This window comes from Ascaphus truei, chromosome 6 (genome assembly GCF_040206685.1).
Source record: "Ascaphus truei isolate aAscTru1 chromosome 6, aAscTru1.hap1, whole genome shotgun sequence".
In the NCBI taxonomy this organism is placed as follows: domain Eukaryota; kingdom Metazoa; phylum Chordata; class Amphibia; order Anura; family Ascaphidae; genus Ascaphus; species Ascaphus truei.
The window spans coordinates 93,110,695-93,134,149 of record NC_134488.1 but is presented as its reverse complement, the minus strand read 5'-3'; positions in this window follow the sequence as shown (position 1 = coordinate 93,134,149).

The window sequence follows — 23,455 nt, the reverse complement described above, 5'->3', positions numbered from 1 at the left end:
TGATGAAGCCATACGCAAGGAAAAACTTAACAAGACAAGAAGAAATTTACAATTACAGATTATCCAGGGCCCGACGATGTGTGGAGTGCGCATTTGGTATTATGTCAGCAAAATGGAGAATACTTTTGAAAGCTATTGAAACGTCTGTTCCTAACGCAAAACGTATTGTCAAATGTGTTACTGTCCTACATAATGTGATTATTGATTTGGAAGGCTCAATAGAGAATGATATTTCTTTAGTGGATCAGGCACATACACTTCCTACTCCTCTCTCTAGAAATAGAGCGAATAATGTGCCTGAAAGAATGGCCAAATGCGTACGTGATTGCTTTAAAGATTACTTCAATGCCGAGGGAGCAGTGCCATGGCAAAATGACATGTAAAAGTTCATGTAAATGTGCAATAAAAAGAGGTCTTTCCAATAGATGATAAAATTACGGAGTTGAACTGTAAAAATTGTTTGATATATCTGATAAAAAATGTTTGTTAATAATTTTTTATTTCTGAATAAAAAAGTTATGTTTGAGGAAGACTTGCCTTGTTACTGAAACATGTTTACTTTTTTCCCTAACATGGATTTAAAAAAGGCAGTGTGTGCTGTTCACGCGCATAGTTAGTGCAGTCTCTCCGCCTCCCCCACCCATGCGCTGCTGTGGTCCTTCACCCCCCCCCCCTCTGCGCAGGTCCGGTCACCCCCCACCCCCGCGCAACACACAGTGGCACGCGCGCGCGCACACACACACACACACACACACACACACACACACATGTCCTCGGGCACCAACAACAACTGCAGTGAGGACCCGCCACCTCCGTCCAGTCTCCGAGCTCCCACCGGTCCAGAAGGCGCCTCTCTCCTGTCTGGCCGCTCTGACCGGTCGGTCCCGGGTGGGGGGGCGGAGCATGCAGTAGAGGCCGCCGACCGCATGACAACCTGGAGCGGGCGCGAGCCGGAGTCGGGAGGAGGCTGAAGTGCCCGATGAGCGGGAGCAGTCACAGGCTGGAGCCGCAGCGTGCGCGCACCGCCAGGCCGCTAGAGCACACGTGCAACGCGCATGTGACAGTGGGGCACCGGGGAAAGGGGTGGGGGGCATGGTCCTGGGTGGCCAGACACGGGGCAGTGAGTGGGGGGGGGGTGACACCCGTGTGGCATGGGGGACTCAGCGGGAGACAGGGAGGACCCCTCCCGGCCGTCCGTTCCGCCGCTAGGCTCCGGCTGGTTGAGGCGGGAGGCGCCGGGGTGAGGGAGTGGGAGGCTGAAGGCGCGAGGCAGCGGTTTACTTACCGGGGGGAGGGGCGTTTGGGGGTGTGTGTGTTTGTGTGTCTTATTAATTAACGACATACCAGTATGTCACCCGCCACTTACTAATGACCTCAATAACTGAAATAAAAAAATATGACATGTTAATTACCGGTACAAACTTTAATTCAAAACTGCAAATAAAACATCATAACAACAATCTTTAATATAATCAGGTTTGGCTAAACACTCCCCTAAGCAAGCCCCACCTATGCTCCACCTTTGGCAATCTCCACCCCCCCCCCCAACATGAGGTGGACACTTTATTAACCCCCCCTCCACAGCAACATGAGGTGGACACTTTATTAACCCCCCCCCCCAACATGAGGTGGACACTTTATTAACCCCCCCCCCCCCACAGCAACATGAGGTGGACACTTTATGAACCCCCACCCCACAGCAACATGAGGTGGACACTTTATTAACCCCCCCCCACAGCAACATGAGGTGGACACTTTATTAACCCCCCCCCCAACATGAGGTGGACACTTTATGAACCCCCACCCCACAGCAACATGAGGTGGACACTTTATTAACCCCCCAACATGAGGTGGACACTTTATTAACCCCCCCAACATGAGGTGGACAGTTTATGAACCCCCCCCCCACAGCAACATGAGGTGGACACTTTATTAACCCCCCCCCCAACATGAGGTGGACACTTTATTAACCCCCCCCAACATGAGGTGGACACTTTATTAACCCCCACCCCACAGCAACATGAGGTGGACACTTTATTAACCCCCCCCCAACATGAGGTGGACACTTTATGAACCCCCACCCCACAGCAACATGAGGTGGACACTTTATGAACCCCCACCCCACAGCAACATGAGGTGGACACTTTATTAACCCCCCCCCCCCACAGCAACATGAGGTGGACACTTTATTAACCCCCCCCCCCCCAACATGAGGTGGACACTTTATGAACCCCCACCCCACAGCAACATGAGGTGGACACTTTATTAACCCCCCAACATGAGGTGGACACTTTATTAACCCCCCCAACATGAGGTGGACAGTTTATGAACCCCCCCCCCCACAGCAACATGAGGTGGACACTTTATTAACCCCCCCCCCCAACATGAGGTGGACACTTTATTAACCCCCCCCAACATGAGGTGGACACTTTATTAACCCCCACCCCACAGCAACATGAGGTGGACACTTTATTAACCCCCCCCCCAACATGAGGTGGACACTTTATGAACCCCCACCCCACAGCAACATGAGGTGGACACTTTATTACCCCCCCCCAACATGAGGTGGACACTTTATGAACCCCCACCCCACAGCAACATGAGGTGGACACTTTATTACCCCCCCCCCAACATGAGGTGGACACTTTATGAACCCCCCCCCACAGCAACATGAGGTGGACACTTTATGAACCCCCACCCCACAGCAACATGAGGTGGACACTTTATTACCCCCCCCCCCAACATGAGGTGGACACTTTATGAACCCCCACCCCACAGCAACATGAGGTGGACACTTTATTACCCCCCCCCAACATGAGGTGGACACTTTATGAACCCCCCCCCCCCCACAGCAACATGAGGTGGACACTTTATGAACCCCCACTCCACAGCAACATGAGGTGGACACTTTATGAACCCCCACTCCACAGCAACATGAGGTGGACACTTTATTAACCCCCCCCCCCCAACATGAGGTGGACAATTTATGAACCCCCACCCCACAGCAACATGAGGTGGACACTTTATGAACCCCCACTCCACAGCAACATGAGGTGGACACTTTATTAACCCCCCCCAACATGAGGTGGATAATTTATGAACCCCCACCCCACAGCAACATGAGGTGGACACTTTATTAACCCCCCCCCCCCAACATGAGGTGGACAATTTATGAACCCCCACCCCACAGCAACATGAGGTGGACACTTTATTAACCCCCCCCCACAGCAACATGAGGTGAACATTTTATTAACCCCCCCCCCCCCACAGCAACATGAGGTGGACACTTTATTAACCCCCCCCCCCCCCGGGCACACACACGTAATTACTCTGCGCCAGCCTCCTGGGGCTGCTACCCTCTTTCTTGCAGCGCACAGGGTGGCAGACACCTCCATGCAGCGCACAGGGTGGCATACACCTCCATGCTGCAGGACTCCAGCATTTACCCTCCATGAATAATGTATATCATGAGGAAGGGCGTGACGCAGTTATGAAGATGATATCACGGAGTATCACACTTAAAGTAACAGCGCCAACAAAAGGCGCTTATTGCCCAAGAAAGATAGTGGCACAACCTTAACCCTTTGGCTGCAAGTTGTGCGTTGTGTGGCAGGGCCCCTGGCAGTGGAAGGGTTAAGCCAAGCCACCTACTAACCCCCAGCTTTCATGAGTAAGCAGCAGAGTCCGGATCCTGCCCCAGCTTGAAGGAAAAACACACACACACACCTTTGTGAGGTGTGTGATACATTTCCCTGCTCTCCTTCCATTTGTTTCTGAGGCGTCACGTGAGCGGAGTCAGCGCGTGAATTTAAAATTTCACTGTCGGCTCTGTTCAAGCGCGCCTCAGCAAGCAACAGAAAGCATGCGCGAGCCCCTACTAAAGCCACTTTAATTGCGGCTCTAGGGGCTCAGTCGCAAGCATCAGCAAGCGAGAGCACGCTTAAGCAAGCAAGCAGTAACCATGCCCCGGGGCCTAAGAGTTGATAATCCCCTCCACATCTGTCTCCAGAACAAGGTCAAGGAACTCAATACTTCTCTCACTATGTTTAGAGTTAAAACTTAAATTCCACTCATTAAGATTTAGGTATCCCATAAATAACAAACACAAAAGATAGACAGCACTCAAATTTGGATAATAGAAACTAAGCGGTGAAAACGGGCTCAGGGAGGAATCCGATTCCCTCCCCATAATAAAGCCTACAATATGGATAAGTTCCCAGCACACATGTACGAACTAATGAGCAAATGGAATAAGCCAAATTGATTTTAATATGCGAAAAGTAGCACCACTACCACCACTTGATGCAGGACGGAGGCAGAGGAACACCAGAGGCTAATCCCCCACAACATACAGGCATACCCCGGTTTAAGGACACTCACTTTAAGTACACTCGCGAGTAAGGACATATCGCCCAATAGGCAAACGCCAGCTTGCGCATGCGCCTGTCAGCACGTCCTGAACAGCAATACCGGCTCCCTACCTGTACCGAAGCTGTGCGCAAGCAGGGAGACTATAGAGCATGTTACAAATGTGTTATTTACATCAGTTATGCACGTATATGACGATTGCAGTACAGTACATGCATCGTAAAGTGAAAAAAAGGTAGTGCTTCACTTTAAGTACATTTTCGCTTTACATACATGCTCCGGTCCCATTGCGTACGTTAAAGCGGGGTATGCCTGTCCGTAACTTTTTGGTGTCTTTATTCCAATGCTGCAGACCTCTGCTGGTCTGTACAGGCAGTGCATGGGACATGAATCTGCAATACTCTATCAGGATTGTCTCTGTAGTTTCTAGGCATACTTTATTATTTACATATGTAAAGCTTCTTTCAGAGTGCCAGTAGGGTGCCCTTTTGTGTTTGGGTAGTTTGCTCCTTATATTGCCCACTGAGGCATCGTTGGACTTTTCCTGCTCGAGCCTAATATCCTTCAGTTTACAACCTTAGGTGCTGAACCCATAGAGCCATACCTCCCATTTTGGGCTTCTACTTAGTTTTTCACACACATCTTCTCCATTTTTTTTTTTTCAACAAAAAGTTTTTATTGGGACATGGTACAGATCAAACATTGTCTAACAACCCATTGTCATACATTAGTGATCATGTTCCCGTTTTCTTTCTGTTTCCATTCTGAACAAATTATAACGTACAGGGAGAGACGACAGACAAACGAGACAGACAGGACGAACACAAGGGGGGGAGGGGGGAGGGAGAGGAGGAGGGTGGGTGGGGGGGAGGCCGGGCGAGGGGCATCTCCTGGTTGTTTTCTTCTACTTCCGATACCATCCCTATGTAGTGTGTGACCTCATTTGGAAACCCTACTTTCATCTTACGTCTTCCCTACCAGTACCCCTCTTCGTTATTGTCAGTGTCGCTACTTCGGTGGAGAATGCATCTCAAACTATCAAAGTAGAATATCGGTGGCATTCACCCCTGGGATGTCCGAATGGTTTAGCCAAGGGGCCCAGACTTTTAGAAAATTTGTGCCGGTGTCATTGACCAGACTCGTCAATTGCTCCATCCGGCAAACATACCAAATCCTGTTCCTAATTTTCGTAATTGTGGGTAAATCTGGTTGCTTCCACAATGCTGCAATTTCGCACCTCATGGCTGTTGCAAAATGTGCAATCAGTTTCTGTGCCGGTCTGCTCAGCCCCCGAGTGCGCCTGCCCAGCAGGAACAGCCAGGGATCCAAGGGGACCGGTTGTCCGAGAATTCTCTGTAGCCAATTTTGGATTTCCTCCCATAAAGGAGCCACTTTGGTGCAACCCCACAGCATGTGCAGCAAATCTGCATGTTCCCCACATTGTTTAGGGCACAATGGGGGGTAATCTTTTACAAACTTTGCTAATCGCATTGGGGTAAGGTACCACCTCATTAGGACCTTATATGCATTCTCCTTCAAAGTCGTGCATATCGAGCTTTTGGCTGCTGCTAGCACTATCGAGTCCCAGTCTTCATCCTCTAGTGTCTCCCCTAAGTCCAATTCCCATGCGTGTCTATAACTCAGTTTAGTGTTGTCATCAGTTACAGGGCAGACCACCTCTCTGTATATCTGAGAAGTAAGTCCCGTGGTGTACGTACCTCTCGAACACAGCTTCTCGAAATTTGAACGCCGAGGGCGTTTAGGGATCTTGTTGTAGAATGCTCTTATCTGGAGGTATCTAAAAAATTCAGAATTTGGTATCCCGCTTTCAGATTTAATTTGATCAAAGGATTTTAAAAGTGGACTCCCCTCCAGATGTAATAATTTCGTAAGGCCCTTTGTTTTCCAGGCTACTAAGTTTCTGCTCGGCAGGCCCGGAGCGAAATCAGGGTTCCCTACAAACGGGGTCATGAACGTGTGCTGGGTGGTAAGAGCACACCTATATCAGGTATCCTCCCAAATTGCCAACGAGCTCCTCAGTGCAGCCAGCGGCTCCCCTATAGTCCTGTGGACCTTTCTTGGTAGCCAGATTAAGTCCTGTAAATCTACAGGGGCGCTGCATGCCTTTTCTAACTCAACCCACCTACGGAGGCCAATTGGCATGTGCCATTGTATAATTTGGGTTAATTGGGCCGCTCTGAAATAGGCTATCAAGCAAGGTACCCCTAGTCCTCCTCTTAATGTTGGTCTAATTAGCGTACTAGATTTGGAGCATGGTTTTTTATTACCCCAGACAAATTTCACCATGGAGGACTGTAACCGGAGGATGTCATCCCTGGCCACCTGCACCGGGAATGTCTGAAAAAGGTACAGGATTCTGGGGAGGAGGTGCATCTTGAGGCTCTGGATCCTGCCGATCCATGAAATTGCGTAGTCCGACCAGAGCCTGAGATCCTCCGTCAGAGTCTTTATCAGTCTGGGGTAATTGGCTTTATATAAGGCGCTATAGTCTTTGGTGATATTTATCCCGAGATATTTAATGGAGGAGGCTTGCCATTTAAAGTTAAAATTTAGTTCGATCAATTTTTCAGTGACCTTTGGCAGGTTTATATTTAAAGCTTCTGATTTGGTTTGGTTAATTTTGAAACCCGAAATCTTATTAAATTCGTCTAGCAAGCTAAAAACATTCGGCAGAGAGGTAAGGGGCTTTGACAGCATTAGAATGATGTAATCTGCGTACAGGGCCACTTTGTGTGACTGATCTTGGATTTGGATTCCTGTTATGTCTGGGCTGTTATGGATGTGTGCCGCCAAGAGCTCTATGCATAATGCGAAAATAAGTGGGGACAGGGGGCACCCCTGTCTGGTGCCACTCCGTATCGGGAATTCTTCAGAAGGGAAGCCCTGGTGTCTGACCCTCGCCTTCGGTTCCCGATAGAGAGCTAGAATGGCGCCCAACATTTTCCCCCCTATGCCAAACTCCCCAAGCGTCTCTCTGAGGTAGGGCCAATCAATTCGATCAAAGGCTTTTTCGGCGTCCAAACTAAGTGCCATAGACGGGATATTGTCTCGTTGCGCTAAATCAATGAAGTCTATGATCCGTCTAGTATTATCTGCCGCCTGCCTCCCGCAGATGAACAATACTTGATCTGGGTGAACCAGCCGGGGCATAACCTTGTTTAGGCGGTTAGCCAGCAATTTAGAGAAGTTTTTAGTGTCCGAATTGATTAATGAGATTGGGCGGTAACTTTTGCAGTCTGCTGGGTCCTTCCCTGGTTTGGGGATCACTGATATAGACGCTTGTAGCATTTGGCCAGGTACGGGGGCACCTTCCAGAAATGAAGTAAACAGTCTAGTCAGGTGAGTTACCAAAATTTTCCGAATTTTTTTATAATATAGATTAGAGAAGCCATCGGGGCCTGGGGGTTTTGACGGCTTCAATGCTTTGATTACCTCTGATATTTCCTCACCTGAGAAATCTTCCTGTAGCGCGTCCCTTTCCGCTCTGCCCAGTTTGGGTAGGCTTGCTCCCTTTAAGAATGCCTTTAGCTGCGTATGAGTGGTCTCGCAATGGGAGACCTTAGCCCCGTCATAAAGGGTCTCGTAGTAAGTTTTAAACTCTTCCACAATTTGTTTAGGACCAGAAGTGAGGCCACCTTTACCTGTTCGAATTGCCTGGATATGAGAATTATGGTTTATGTTCCCAAGTTTATTGGCAAGCGGGGTATCTGGCTTGTTTGCTCGTTCATAGAATTTCCGTCTGGACCAAGTTATCTCCTTCTCAGCTCGGGAGGACATCAGTAAATTTAGTTTTGTTTTGGTGTCCAGCCACGCCTTAAGGGTCTGTGCCTGTTTATTGTTTTTGTGTAGGGCGGATAGGGTTGTCAATTCAGATTGTAAAGTATAAATCTTTCGCTCTCTTTCTTTCTTCCGCCTACTCGCAATCCCAATGAGTTCACCTCGGAGTGTCGCCTTATGGGCCTCCCAAAGGGTAGATTGAGACGCCACGCTACCAACGTTCTCAGTAAAATATTCCCTGATTTTTCCCCCTACTGTTTGTTCAACCTTGGGGATTTTAATTAATATCTCATTGAGTTTCCAGGTCGCTCCTGGCCTGTCCAGTCCAAAATCGGTGCACCGCAGCTCTACAGGTGCATGATCAGACCACGAAATAGCATGGATTCCCGTATGGGAGATCTGCGAAACCATTCTGTTGGACACAAAGAGGTACTGTAGTCTATCCTGCTGTAGCGGTCGTGTGGGTGTGAATAAAATGTATATTCTCTCTCGCCTGGGTGCTGCTCGCGCCATATGTCGACCAGTCTATTGGCTCTGAGGCCTCTGACCCAAGCCGCTCTGCTTTGCGGGTTCTTACGCCCGCCTGGGGTGCATCTGTCTGCGTGCGGGTCCAGCGTGTGGTTGAAGTCCCCCCCCAATATTATGCCGCCTTGCGCTACTCTGTGCAGGGTCATGAAAAATCTATCAAAGAAGGTATCGGCACGATCACTGGGGGCGTAGACGTTTGCTATGGTAAGGGGTTGTCCACGGATGGTCCCCACAACTATAATGAACCGGCCATTAGCATATTTCTTAGTAAGTTTAATGTCTAATGTCAGACGATTGTGTACCATGATCGCGACCCCTCTCTTTTTTATGTTGGCTGTCGCTGCTACCCAGGTTTGGTATTTCCCGTCTATATATTTTGGGGAGTTGCTCTAGGAAAAATGTGTCTCCTGTAGGAGGATAATGTCAGGGTTTGTTTTTTTGTAATCAGTCATGGCCAAGCGTCTCTTATGGGGGCTATTAAAACCTTCCACGTTGTGTGAAATTACTGTGATTTCCCTACCCATTGGTGTTTTTCGGGTATCGCTCTGTGCTGGAAGCTGGGGTGCCGACCCAGGTTCCTCCAGGTGTCTGCTGGTATCGAAGGCTCCTGATGTTGTCACGTGCTCCTCTGGCCTGTGTGCGTGGGAAACAAGAGGGTACATAGACGGGGAACACCGGGAAAACACTAATACAACAACAAATAAAACATTCGGTGTACCACCGGGGTTGGATCCCCGTGGTCACCTGAATTGCCCCTCCTGGGGGTCCGGTCTGGGCCTGTCTTGCTCTGATCTTAGTAGCTAGCTCCTGGCCCCATGGTTACCGGCCCAGCGGGGTCTTGCATGGGTCCCCAGGGGACTGTTCCCCAGGAACCCACGTTGAGTCCCATGCCGACGGTGGGCGTAACGCTTCCCACCCCTGCCTTTGAACATAAGAAAACAAAAACATTGTTAACATTAATATCCGCATTGTCAATGCCACCTGACTTCACCTCTCCCCTTAACCTGCGCTACTCCTCTGGTCGACTTTGAGCCTGTCTCCCTTTTCTTTTAGCCAGCCCTCAATATTTGTCCGTGATTGGTCCTCCCCCCTGTCCCCTCTCACGCTGCCTGTGTGTGTTTTTAAGGGTTCATATTTGGCTAGGGCTCGACTGCGGTCCTCCTGCTATTTTTCGCCTTTTTAGCTGATCAATATCCCTTTCCAATTCTATGGGAGAGGCTGTACACTGCTCGTCCCCGTGCCCGCCCTCCGCCCTACTATCCCATATTCTTGTGAGGCCCCTGATGTTCGGCCCTAAAGGGGGCGACCTGTGACCTTAATGTGATTGCATGTGGGGCCTAGCCGGGAACTCTCTCTCAGGCCGTGAGGCCTTTTGCCGCACTGTAGCCTGGGGCGTCCCGCTGCGCTGCGCCCTGTTGTTGGCCCCCTCCGGGAGTGCTCTTGTCTCTCCCCCCCTCGTATTCGCCGGTGTCCCGACCGCTCTGCCACCTCCAGCCACCATTTCCGGTGTCGGATATAGTTCGCCACAACCAAGATGGCCGTCCTGCTACATCCGGTGACGTCCATCCGGTTTTCCTCATTCAGCCGCCGGATGTCGACGGAAGCGGATGTCTTCTGGCCCAGTCTTCCCGCGAAGGGTGCTTCTTCATCCGGCAGGGGACAGCAAGCCCGCCAAACCCTCTGGCATCTCCATTTTCTGGTGCGTGCGTTCCACGGCTTGCTTCCGGGGTCCCGGCATTTTCCGTCTACCGACTTTTAAGGTGAGCACAGGGGTGGCATCGCCGCGTAGGACACCACAATCTTCGCCGTGCGTTGTAGCATTGCTGGGACCACCAGGGGGTCACCGAGAACCGGCTAAGTCCTTATATTCCGTCACACTCATCATCAAGGGGTAGTAGCGCCATTTTGGGATTAACTCATGCCGCAACTGCGGCAACTAAACCGGGGTAACAGTCATTTTATTAGTTTATTTAACGGTTGATTATGCCTTCACTCCTTCTCCCCTTCCGTTCTTCCTGTGTTGTTTTTTTAGAGGTGGAGGCTTGCTGCCAGTCTGTGTCTGGCTCTGGGTCACGTCGGGAAGCAGATGCCTGACCCTCCTCCACTCCTAGCTTTCGGAGGAAGTCAGGGCCCTCCTCAGGTTCCTTCATGGAGATGGCCTTCCCATTCCTTAGGACCAGCTGGCCGAATGGGAAGGTCCATCGGTAGCGGATGGCCCTGTCGCGCAAAATTTTGGTAATTGGCTGCAGTTTCTTGCGCCGGGCCAGGGTTATGGGAGACAAGTCCTGGTACAGCTGGAGGGAGGCCCCTTCAAACTTGCAGGCCCCCTCTCCCCTAGCTGTTTGAAAGATTGCTTCCCGCGTGCGGAAGTAATGCATGCGGGCAATGATGTCCCGTGGTTGATCGTTAGCCGCCGGCCTGCTCCGGAGGGCCCGGTGGCAGCGATCCATCATTAGCTCCACCACGGCAACGTCCGGGAGCAAGGTGGTCATCCATCGGGTAATGAAGTCCACTATTTCTGTGACCTCCGAGATGCCGCGTATGCAAATATTACTGCGGCGATCCCGGTTCTCAGAATCCTCCTGCCGGTCCGCAAGCTCCGAGATCTGGGCCTGTAGGTAGGTGGACTGCTTCTCCGCTTTTCGGATGGTGGTAGTGACAGCCGCCATCTTATCCTCCAGAGCTCCCGTGCGCTCTCCCAGGCCCTGAACCTCCTTCTTAAGTTCCTGGATCTCCGCGCGGAAGAGCGTCTTCATGCCGTTGTAGAGGCGATCGAAGTCGCATCTCCGCACGGGTAGCTGCTCCGGTGCCTCTTCCGCGTCCTCTTTGCGGTCGGACTCCGAGCCCGCAGCTGAGCCTGGCGCCATTTCTGTTCCGGCACCCCGTGTCGCCGCTCGGCTCAAATATTTCCACAGATCGCCAGTATTTTTCTTTTTCGAGGACTGCGGGGCCATCTCTGCTGGTTCTCCGACTTATGTGGGGGAATTGCGATGGAAAAAGTAGATTTAATTACGGGTATAAATGCTTTATTCTGTCGGCGGGGGTAGGAGCTCTCAGCTTAAGCAGCTACCCACCACACCATTGCGGATGCGCCTCTCATCTTCTCTATTTTGGCTTTATTTTTGTTAAATAAATCATGACACGGTGTAATATGTAATGTGTTGTTGTTCATCTGAGGTTGTATTTACCCAATTTTTAGACCTGCTAAGATGATAAGAAGATAAGATGATTGTTATTATGTGCTGATATGTAAAACCATAGAATTCAAAGAGGATATACTTTCTTTTTCACACAAGTGTGTGTGTGTGTGTGTGTGTGTGTGTGTGTGTGTGTGTGTGTGTGTGTGTGTGTGTGTGTGTGTGTGTGTGTGTGTGTGTGTGTGTATCTTAGTCAAGTTATGGTGAGTAAAAAAAGTGACAAAAACCCTCCACAGCAAAGCATATAGCAAATGGAAATATAACTGTATACTCATTTGCATGTCTTAGGCAGGTCTGAATCCCCGCCTTTCACCATTATCACCCAGCACTTCCACTGCAGCAAGGGATTCTGGGAAATGACATTATTATATATATATATATATATATATATATATATATATATATAAGCAATACGATACCGTTTGAGCGAATATCAGAGGCAGCACTCCAAGGGTTGTCAAAAAAAGTTTTGTATTTAGTGTGACATAATAACCAACGTTTCGGTCCTCCACACGGGACCTTTCTCAAGGTGATGAACAAACAGAGTGCAGTGAAACACACATATATATACCCTATGCAACCAAGACAAACAGGTGCAACACATGATTTAATGTATCAATCACTTACATGCTGTATACAGGTCCTACCCATTGAAACCAGGCTGTCAGGTGTTAACAAGAGCGCTGTAGCACTCCTGCCACGTAAGCTGCACTCACTGCGCATGTGTATGTCAAAAGTTGATGTAACTCAGTACAAAGACTTCCGTCGCGTGTTGCTGAGCCAGTGGAGGGCGCATGTTAGCCATAATGTGTAACTGCGCATGCGCGAGCCAAGCGCTACTCCAGAGAGAAAATTGGTCATAAAAACCAAGTCAATGGCCATACGCTATTTCAGGCGGTTCGCGCCCTCCACTGGCTCAGCAACACGCGACGGAAGTCTTTGTACTGAGTTACATCAACTTTTGACATACACATGTGCAGTGAGCGCAGCTTACGTGGCAGGAGTGCTACAGCGCTCTTGTTAACACCTGACAGCCTGGTTTCAATGGGTAGGACCTGTATACAGCATGTAAGTGATTGATACATTAAATCATGTGTTGCACCTGTTTGTCTTGGTTGCATAGGGTATATATATGTGTTTCACTGCACTCTGTTTGTTCATCACCTTGAGAAAGGTCCCGTGTGGAGGACCGAAACGTTGGTTATTATGTCACACTAAATACAAAACTTTTTTTGACAACCTTGTGGAGTGCTGCCTCTGATATTCGCTCAAACGGTATCGTATTGCTTATTTGATTTATATAGGATTTGCACCCACCTTTATCTACCTGACGGAGTGCCTTGTTCTCATTTATTCACTATATATATATATATATATATATATATATATATATATATATATATGTATATATATATATATATATATATATATAAAAAAACATAATACTGAGTTAAGTTATGGTGAGTAAAAAAAGTGACAAAAACCCTCCACAGGAAAGCAAATATGCATACATATATGCATACAGCTATATTTGCATATATATATATATATATATATATATATATATATATATATATATATATATATATATATATATATATATATAAAGCAACTGTAAATATTACTGTATGTTCATTTGCATGTCTTAGACAAATCTGCAACCCTGTCTTTCCCCATTATCGCCCAGCATATAGCACTTCCATTGCAGCAAGGGATTCTGGGAAATGACATGCAAAGGAGCACTCAGTGCCACCTTTTGTCTCAAGCTCGTATTACACAAGCAAATCCTCAAGCCAATGCATGCCATTTTAAACACAGCTTTTAGACAGAGGCTGGGATGAGATGCAAAGCCATTAAACCCACTCACAGACATTTTTCAACCTTGATGGGTATCATCAGTGTGAGGTTGGTTGTAATGGCTAAGCTGGTTTGAGGCTATAGACTAGGTAATCACCACAATTATTAAGGTTATGGTGGGTAAAAAAAGTGACAAAAACCCTCCACAGTAAATATATATATATATATATATATATATATATATATATATATATATATATATATATATATATAACCATACGATACCGGTTGCAACACGACATCAAGGGACAGCACGCAGGTAAGTAAATCATAAATTTTCAAAATTTGATAGAAGACACAAAAACCTGTTTTTGTGTCTTCTATCAAATATAGAAAATGTATGATTTACTTACCTGCGTGCTGTCCCTTGATGTCGTGTTGCAACCGGTATCGTATGGTCTGTTATTACTTTATGGGATAAGCACCAAAACGTATTTACTTGCAAATGGTGTGCCGGCTGTGCATTGGAATATATATATATATATATACACAGCTAAACCCCGTTATAACGCGGGTCTCGGGGTCCACCCCGAGACCACCGCGTTACTAACGGGGTCGCGAGAAAAAAAATGGCCGCCGCGCTTTAGCGCATATTCATCCCGCGGGACAGGAGATGGGAGCGGGCATGTCCCTCCTGTCCCCGCTTCCCCCTGTCACCGCGGGACAGGCCGCAGGGCAGGAGATGGGAGCGGGGATGTCCCTCCTGTCCCCGCTTCCCCCTGTCACCGCGGGACAGGCCGCGGGGCAGGAGATGGGAGCGGGGATGTCCCTCAGGTCGCCGCTTACCTCAGATCCCGCTGCCTGCATGGAGGTGGTAGCGGGGGGTTTCTTCTCCCCACCGCTGTCCCTGGTGCTCCTGCTGCCTGCGCGGGAGGAGGGGGGGGAGCGGGTGGTGGTGCTGGTCGCGGCCTTTCCTCTGCTCCGACCCCACCCCCCGTCTGTGTAGAGTGAGAGAGTGTGTGTGTGTATGTATATATGGGAGAGAAAGTGTGAGTGTGTATATGGGTGTGTGTATGTGGGTGTGAGTGTGTGTAAGTGTCTGTGAGTGTGTGTAAGTGTCTGAGTGTGTGTGTAAGTGTGTGTAAGTGTGTGTGAGTGTCTGTGAGTGTCTGTGAGTGTCTGTGAGTGTGTGTGAGTGTCTGTAAGTGTGTGTGAGTGTGTGTGAGTGTCTGTAAGTGTGTGTGTGTGTGAGTGTCTGTAAGTGTCTGTGAGTGTGTGTGAGTGTCTGTGAGTGTCTGTAAGTGTGTGTGAGTGTGTGTGAGTGTCTGTAAGTGTGTGTGAGTGTGTGTGAGTGTGTGTGAGTGTGTGTGAGTGTCTGTAAGTGTGTGTGAGTGTGTGTGAGTGTCTGTAAGTGTGTGTGAGTGTGTGTGAGTGTCTGTAAGTGTGTGTGAGTGTGTGTGAGTGTCTGTGAGTGTGTGTGAGTGTCTGTAAGTGTGTGTGAGTGTGTGTGTGAGTGTCTGTAAGTGTGTGTGAGTGTGTGTGAGTGTCTGTAAGTGTGTGTGAGTGTGTGTGAGTGTGTGTGAGTGTGTGTGAGTGTCTGTAAGTGTGTGTGAGTGTCTGTGAGTGTCTGTGAGTGTCTAAGTGTGTCTAAGTGTGTGTGAGTGTGTGTGAGTGTCTGTAAGTGTGTGTGCAGTGTGCAGTGTGTGTGCAGTGTGTCAGTGTGTGCAGTGTCAGCAATGAGCAGTGTGTGTGCAGTGTGTGTGCAGTGTGTGTGCAGTGTGTCCAATGAGCAGTGTGTGTGCAGTGTGCAGTGTGTGTGCAGTGTGTCCAATGAGCAGTGTGTGTGCAGTGTGTGTGCAGTGTGTCAGTGTGTGCAGTGTGAGCAATGAGCAGTGTGTGTGCAGTGTGCAATGTGTGTGCAGTGTGTCAGTGTGTGCAGTGTGAGCAATGAGCAGTGTGCAGTGTGTGTGCAGTGTGTGTGCAGTGTGTCAGTGTGTGCAGTGTGAGCAATGAGCAGTGTGCAGTGTGTGTGCAGTGTGTGTGCAGTGTGTCAGTGTGTGCAGTGTGAGCAATGAGCAGTGTGTGTGCAGTGTGCAGTGTGCAGTGCAGTGTGTGCAGTGTGTCAGTGTGAGCAATGTGCAGTGTGTGTGTGTGCAGTGTGTGTGTGCAGTGTGCAGTGTGTGTGCAGTGTGTGTGCAGTGTGTGTGCAGTGTGTGTGCAGTGTGTCAGTGTGTGCAGTGTGAGCAGTGAGCAGTGTGTGTGCAGTGTGCAGTGTGTGTGCAGTGTGTCAGTGTGTGCAGTGTGAGCAATGAGCAGTGTGTGTGCAGTGTGCAGTGTGTGTGCAGTGTGCAGTGTGCAGTGCAGTGTGTGCAGTGTGTCAGTGTGAGCAATGTGCAGTGTGTGTGCAGTGTGTGTGTGCAGTGTGCAGTGTGTGTGCAGTGTGTGTGCAGTGTGTGTGCAGTGTGTCAGTGTGTGCAGTGTGAGCAATGAGCAGTGTGTGTGCAGTGTGCAGTGTGTGTGCAGTGTGTCAGTGTGAGCGTGTGAGCAATGAGCAGTGTGTGTGCAGTGTGTGTGCAGTGTGGCAGTGTGAGCAATGAGCAGTGTGTGTGCAGTGAGTGTGTGCAGTGTGTGCAGTGTGCAAAAAAAAAATGTAAAAAAAAAATTTTTAAATTTTTTTTTAAAAAAAAAAAAAAAAAAAACGGGAGCCACGGGAAAACCGCGTTATAATATTACACTACTGACGGTGCTCGGGTTAATGGATGAATGTAAACATAAAGAAAAAGAAAGTATCCCGGTACAAGCACTCTAGCATACAAAAATATAAATGTATTAGTGACATCACAAATGACAAATAAAATACATAATATTAAAAACCATGCCCCAGTAACCTTGAAACCGAGCAATAAGAACCAAAATCTCAGATGGTAAACATAAAAAAATAAACCTTGATGGTACATGACTGACCTGTGTAATACAATGTAGATAATACTGTTGCAATTAACACTTAAGGATGAATCTAATTATACAACCCTTAGGTGTGGTGGCAATAATGTAGTCTCCCAACACCCAGACCGGCCGGTCTAACAACCTATTGAATAATGATAATAACAAGTGAGATAGGAGGAATAACCTAAATGTCTAAGTCCAACTCCTAAGGTTATCAGCATACGCAGACAAAAACATGCAAAGGTCATAAGTAAGCACTATCAGCCTGATTGAATTGTGGCCAAAAGAAAAGCCACTAGGTAAAATTACTGCAATACTTAGCAGATATCCAAAATGCGTAATCAATCAGAGGATAGCCGAGATTAAAGTGTCCATCACAGGGGCTCCATCTGTACTTAGCAGCATCTCTCGTAACCCTGCAGCAGACAAATAAACAGCTCAGTCAGGGGCACTGCGGCATGCTAAAGAAAGCCCCGATGTGCACGTTTCGCCAACTGCTTCGTCCGGAGGCTTAACGTGAGTAATGCGTCTTGATGTTTATTTAGTCGCAGAGAATGTGATGTCATGGCTCTCAGGGAACGTAATGGCGCCGGATCAGCAGTGGTAATTGGTTGTGTGCCAAGATCACTCCTGCGGAGGGGGCGGGGCGATCGGACCACGAGACGGAACTAAGCCTGAATGAAATTAAAGGCATTAGTTCCCATATAATGGCAAAGAGATATATGTATACAGCAGAATGTAAAGAACATATCAGAACCTGACAATTTGACCCATGAATAAAGGCAAGAGCCCCTTAGTGTGTAACATAAAGATTGGTAAATAGTATCCCATAATGATAGATGGATACATAATCAACACTGTACAAATATATCTATTAGATAGTTAATTAAGCGCACCAGAAATTATATGCAGGCAAGCAAAAGATATAATATAAAAAATAAAGAATAATAAGAACTAAATAAAAATAGAGATAGAAATACCTCTATTTAGCAGAATATTAATGCCAGGGAGAGTAAAATAAATTTTTAATTCTTATTACACTAATAATAATAATCAAAAATGTGTACTTAAAAAAAAGCGGTGCAGAAGGAGAAATGGGGCAGGAAGACCTAAGAGATGGCTCCTGATGAATATCATCCGCTGGATCGTCAAAGGAACATCGCATACCCCATATATTCATTCATACCTAGGGGCAGCAACGTTCCCAACTTGACAATCCAGCGGCACTCACGTTGCAATAACTGCCTTTCCACGAATCCCTAAGGAGACCTGATTGATGTAAAACACTTGTTTTTCGCATTTATATCAGAGTTATGTTTTGCTTTGAAATGTCTTGCAACTGCCGTGAGCTTACGGCCACTCTGTATGTCACGGTCACTGTTTTTAACATTACGAACGTGTTCTAAAACACGAAATCTCAATTCTCGTGTGGTCATCCAAATGTAAATCATTGGGCATGAACACACAAGATAATATACAACCGCTTTAGACTTGCAGTTTAGACTCGTTCTAATATCATAAACTGCAAGTCTCTTTGAATCATAAAATTGCATGCATGCCTGCATATATTGACAGGCAGAACAATTGCGACATGGGTTAAAGCCCTTTGATTTACCCCCCCCCCCCTCGAGAGAAAAGTAGTGGGTCCACTGGGGGGGCGTAATGACTTCTGACAAGTTTGTCACCCAAATTGGGTGTTCGTCGGCTGACTAAGTTTACACTCTCACCCAGAACTTGCTTCAAATTCTGGTCAGAGGTGAGAATGTGCCAGTGCTTCTGAATTGCATCCCTATATCTGCGCCGGTTGCGATCAAATGTTCCCACAAAACGAATTGTCTTGTATTCCGCTTTCTTCCCTTTGTCCTCCAAAGGCCCTGTCAAGAGTGAAATATGTGATCTAGATTGACTCTTAGATCTTCCCCGTTTAATAACTGCCCTACTGTATCCTGTCCTGGAAACGGGAGGCCATCTCATTGGCTCTAGACTGAAAAGTTTGATAATCTGAGCAGTTTCTCTTGAGACGCAAGAATTCACCCACCGGCACACCTTTAATTTGATGCGCCGGGTGGGCACTGGAGGCATGTAATATAGAGTTTGTAGATGTACTTTTACGATGAATGTCAGTACGCACAATGCCCTCCAGATCTATATGAATTCTTACGTCCAAGAAATCCACACAGTCTAGGCCAATGGTGCTGGTCAACTTTATGTTAAGTCTGTTATGGTTGAGGTTCCCGATGAATATCCTCAGGGCCTCAGGTGACCCATCCCATATAATGAACATGTCATCTATGAACCTCAACCATAACAGAACATGTCGTAACCCTGAATTAACATCCTCCTGGAAAACCTCCCGTGCCCAGAAACCCAAAAATAGTTGGCATAGGAGGGTGAACATGTGGCACCCATTGCCGTTCCCCTGATCTGTAAATAAAATTGTAATTTGAAAACAAAATAATTATGTGTTAAAATAAATTGTAATAATTCCAATGGGTGTTTTGACATCAAGCCCTCGCCCTGTTTTAAAGTAATACAGAACACGATTACTTCATGTTATTGCTGCTAAAGGTGGTTGTACAAGCTATTGAATCATAAAGGTGTACTTAGTTTTTCACACATTGCTTCTCCATTTTGGCTTTATTTTTGTTAAATAAATCATGACACGGTGTAATATGTCGTGTTGTTGTTCATCTGAGGTTGTATTTACCTCATTTTAAGACCTGCTATGGAACAGATGATTGTTATTATGGCCTGATTTGTAAAACCATGGAATTCAAAGAGGGTGTACTTTCTTTTTCACATGACTGTGTATAAATAAATGTATGTGCGTATGTGTGTTACTTCTAGGATTGGACAGTTTACAGAGATTGAAGTACAGTGCCTGGCACCTATAACAGGGGTTGCTGGGATTTGTCACTCGGACCTTCCCTTCTGATTTTGTTTGGATGCTTGACATTCGGACCTCAAACTACAACTCTCAGCAGGCAGCCAACAAACTACAATGACGTCATTTCTGGTACTGCACACACGCGTCCCTCACGTCCGTTTCAATTGTAATCCCTATGCAGAAAGTGCAGGAAAAACGGCGGTGCATCTGCTACTGCTGAAGTTAAATTGAAACCACAAACTGCAAACTGCAAGAAACTAGGTGCAAAAATGTATTTAGGGCATAATAAAAACAGCCAAAAGGACACTAACGCATTTCACGTGGTATCCCACGCTTTATCAAAGAGAAAATATCACAAACTATCGCATACTTAAATACCCACAATTCTCTGTCCTATCCTATGACACTACGTTGCTAAGGCCAATCGGAAGCTTGGGAGGCGTCACACCCCTCTTACTAGCGTGGGGCACGTAAGCCGGAAACACAGCCAGCTGAACTTCACTGTGTGATTGCAAGGGAGGTAATGTATCCTCCCAGCTATGACGCGACGGCCCGTCCGGCCAATCAACTGCCTATTAGGACGGGGAGTCATGGAAGTAAACAAAGAGCTATTAGAAACCTTTACTCGGGGGAGAGGAATGGTGGGTATATTAGTAAAAAACATGGAACATACTGGGTCACTGCATATTTCATTAATGTATCTTATAATGATTTGTATTGCAATATTTAAGGAAACAATGACCCACATTATAACATTGAAAAGATTAAAAACCACTATCAACACTATAGTGGAAAAATGTTTAAAAAAACACACAAATAGCTGTACATTACCCTCACAATACACAAAGAGATATATACAGTTAAAAACACTTATGTGGTATTAACCACACTTATATTGCCAAAATCATGCTAAATAATTCTCATTTGTTTGCAATAATTTTCAAAAGAACATTGTATCTTGACAGAACATAGTTGCATGGAAAGCATAATTATGCAAATCAACCATGGATTCAATGTAAATCAGAAATATGACTATTACAATAGGGGCTATTCATAAGGATGAAGCTTTTCTGGTCAGAGATGCCATATAATAAACAATTCTCTATTTAGTTGGATGGCCACACATCAGTTATTGAAACCTGGACCTCTCAGAGGCATGTTACAAATCAAGTGATTGCACACTTATTGCAAACTTTTTTACAAGAAGTGATGCAATTCCCAATCCACATTTAGTCCTTGGGGGACCCTTGTATTAAATTGAAACATCCAATACATCTCTCGTTTATTTAAAACTTTTAATCTGTCACCTCCTCGTTTTAACATTTCTATATGCTCGATTGTCAAAAATTTGAAATTTGAAAGTCCACCATGGGGACACTCTACAAAATGTCTTGACACTGGATGTTGTGTGTCCTTGATTCTAATAAATGTGACATGTGACGGGTCTGATCTCTCAGAACTGAGATTACCCTTCATACTTCCTATGTGATGCCCTACTCCTGTGATAGACACCAGAATCGGGGATTATTAAAGAAATTTTATATGTAAGTTACTAATTTTATTATTTGTTGCTAATACAATATCTATCTCTCAGCTTGGTGCGCTTTTGTGTTTTTTCTTGTTTTGCTGATATTGGTATCACCATCGGGGTTCCGGTGGAGACCACATTTGGAGGTGGGGGAGACACCTCAAACACAGAAGCAGCAAGAGAACTGAGAGGGACCAACACTCCAAGTTTAAAGAGCCAGAGCGCGGACTGAACTTTTCATGTTCCATTATGCGTTGTCTTAATGGTCTTATTGTTCTTCCAATGTATCCCTTAGAGCATTTGCACCAAATATAATAAATTACAAATTGTGTATTGCAATTTATAAAGGACCTGATCTCATAAGGTTTCTTTATTCTATAAACATCAATGTTCTTAACTGGACTGGCATATTTACAGATCCTGCATTGGCCGCATCTGAAAAAGCCTTTTGTTTTTATCAGAGATGTTACTGGAACACTGGGAGAAAAAGACCGGGGGAGAGATAATTGGCAAGGGTTTTAGCTTTCGCAAAAACTGTTCTTGGGCCCTGCTCTATGAATGGAACGAGATCATTGTCAAGATTTAAAATATTCCAATGTCTGCATATGATGTTTTTTACTTGTTGTGCCTGCTTGCTATACTTTGTTATAAAGAATGGAGTTCCTGAGTCATTCAAAGGGGTGTTCTTTTTAGTTACATTCTTCTTAGACTTCTTTTTAGATGTTTTAACTCCACAAGTAGCAATAAGACAATCCCTATTTAATTGTAATGCGTTGTCGAATGCATTTTTAAGGGTTGATTCATCATATCCACGCTGCCTAAACCTCTCCGTCAGGCTCCTGGAATGATCAATGAATGTCTCATCTGAAGAACATATTCTTCTAAGTCTCATAAATTGACTTTTTGGTATACCTTTTATTAATGGCCTGGGATGACTGCTGCCAAATCTCAAAAAAGTATTTCGTGAATTGATCTTCCTGTACACCTCCATCTGGATGGTGCAGGACAGATCAATGTATAAATGTACATCTAAATAATTTATACTTGTAAGGTGACTATCAAATGTGAAATTTAAATTAAATTGATTGGTGTTAAGTATATCGATGAATGTACCTAACATATCAATAGTACCGTCCCAAATCAGGATCAGGTCATCGATATACCTCTTAAAGAAAATGATGTGATTTCTAAAAAGATTATTACTACCATAAATGTGAGTGCTCTCCCAAAAACCCATAAATAAATTTGCATAAGATGGGGCAAAAGAGGTCCCCATTGCAGTGCCCCGTGATTGAAGAAAAAAGTGATCAATTTAATTTAAAGTTCACATTTGATAGTCACCTTACAAGTATAAATTATTTAGATGTACATTTATACATTGATCTGTCCTGCACCATCCAGATGGAGGTGTACAGGAAGATCAATTCACGAAATACTTTTTTGAGATTTGACAGCAGTCATCCCAGGCCATTAATAAAAGGTATACCAAATTGTCAATTTATGAGACTTAGAAGAATATGTTCTTCAGATGAGACATTCATTGATCATTCCAGGAGCCTAACGGAGAGGTTTAGGCAGCGTGGATATGATGAATCAACCCTTAAAAATGCATTCGACAACGCATTACAATTAAATAGGGATTGTCTTATTGCTACTTGTGGAGTTAAAACATCTAAAAAGAAGTCTAAGAAGAATGAAACTAAAAAGAACACCCCTTTGAATGACTCAGGAACTCCATTCTTTAGAACAAAGTATAGCAAGCAGGCACAACAAGTAAAAAACATCATATGCAGACATTGGAATATTTTAAAACTTGACAATGATCTCGTTCCATTCATAGAGCAGGGCCCAAGAACAGTTTTTGCGAAAGCTAAAACCCTTGCCAATTATCTCTCCCCCAGTCTCTTTTCTCCCAGTGTTCCAGTAACATCTCTGATAAAAACAAAAGGCTTTTTCAGATGCGGCCAATGCAGGATCTGTAAATATGCCAGTCCAGTTAAGAACATTGGATGTTTATAGAATAAAGAAACATTATGAGATCAGGTCCTTTATAAATTGCAATACACAATTTGTAAGTTATTATATTTGGTGCAAATGCTCTAAGGGATACATTGGAAGAACAATAAGAGCATTAAGACAACGCATAATGGAACATGTCAGATTTATTAGAATCAAGGACACACAACATCCAGTGTCAAGACATTTTGTAGTGTCCCCATGGTGGACTTTTAAATTTTTGGCAATCGAGCATATAGAAATGTTAAAACGAGGAGGTGACAGATTAAAAGTTTTAAATAAACGAGAGATGTATTGGATGTTTCAATTTAATACAAGGGTCCCCCAAGGACTCAATGTGGATTGGGAATTGCATCACTTCTTGTAAAAAGTTTGCAATAAGTATGCAAT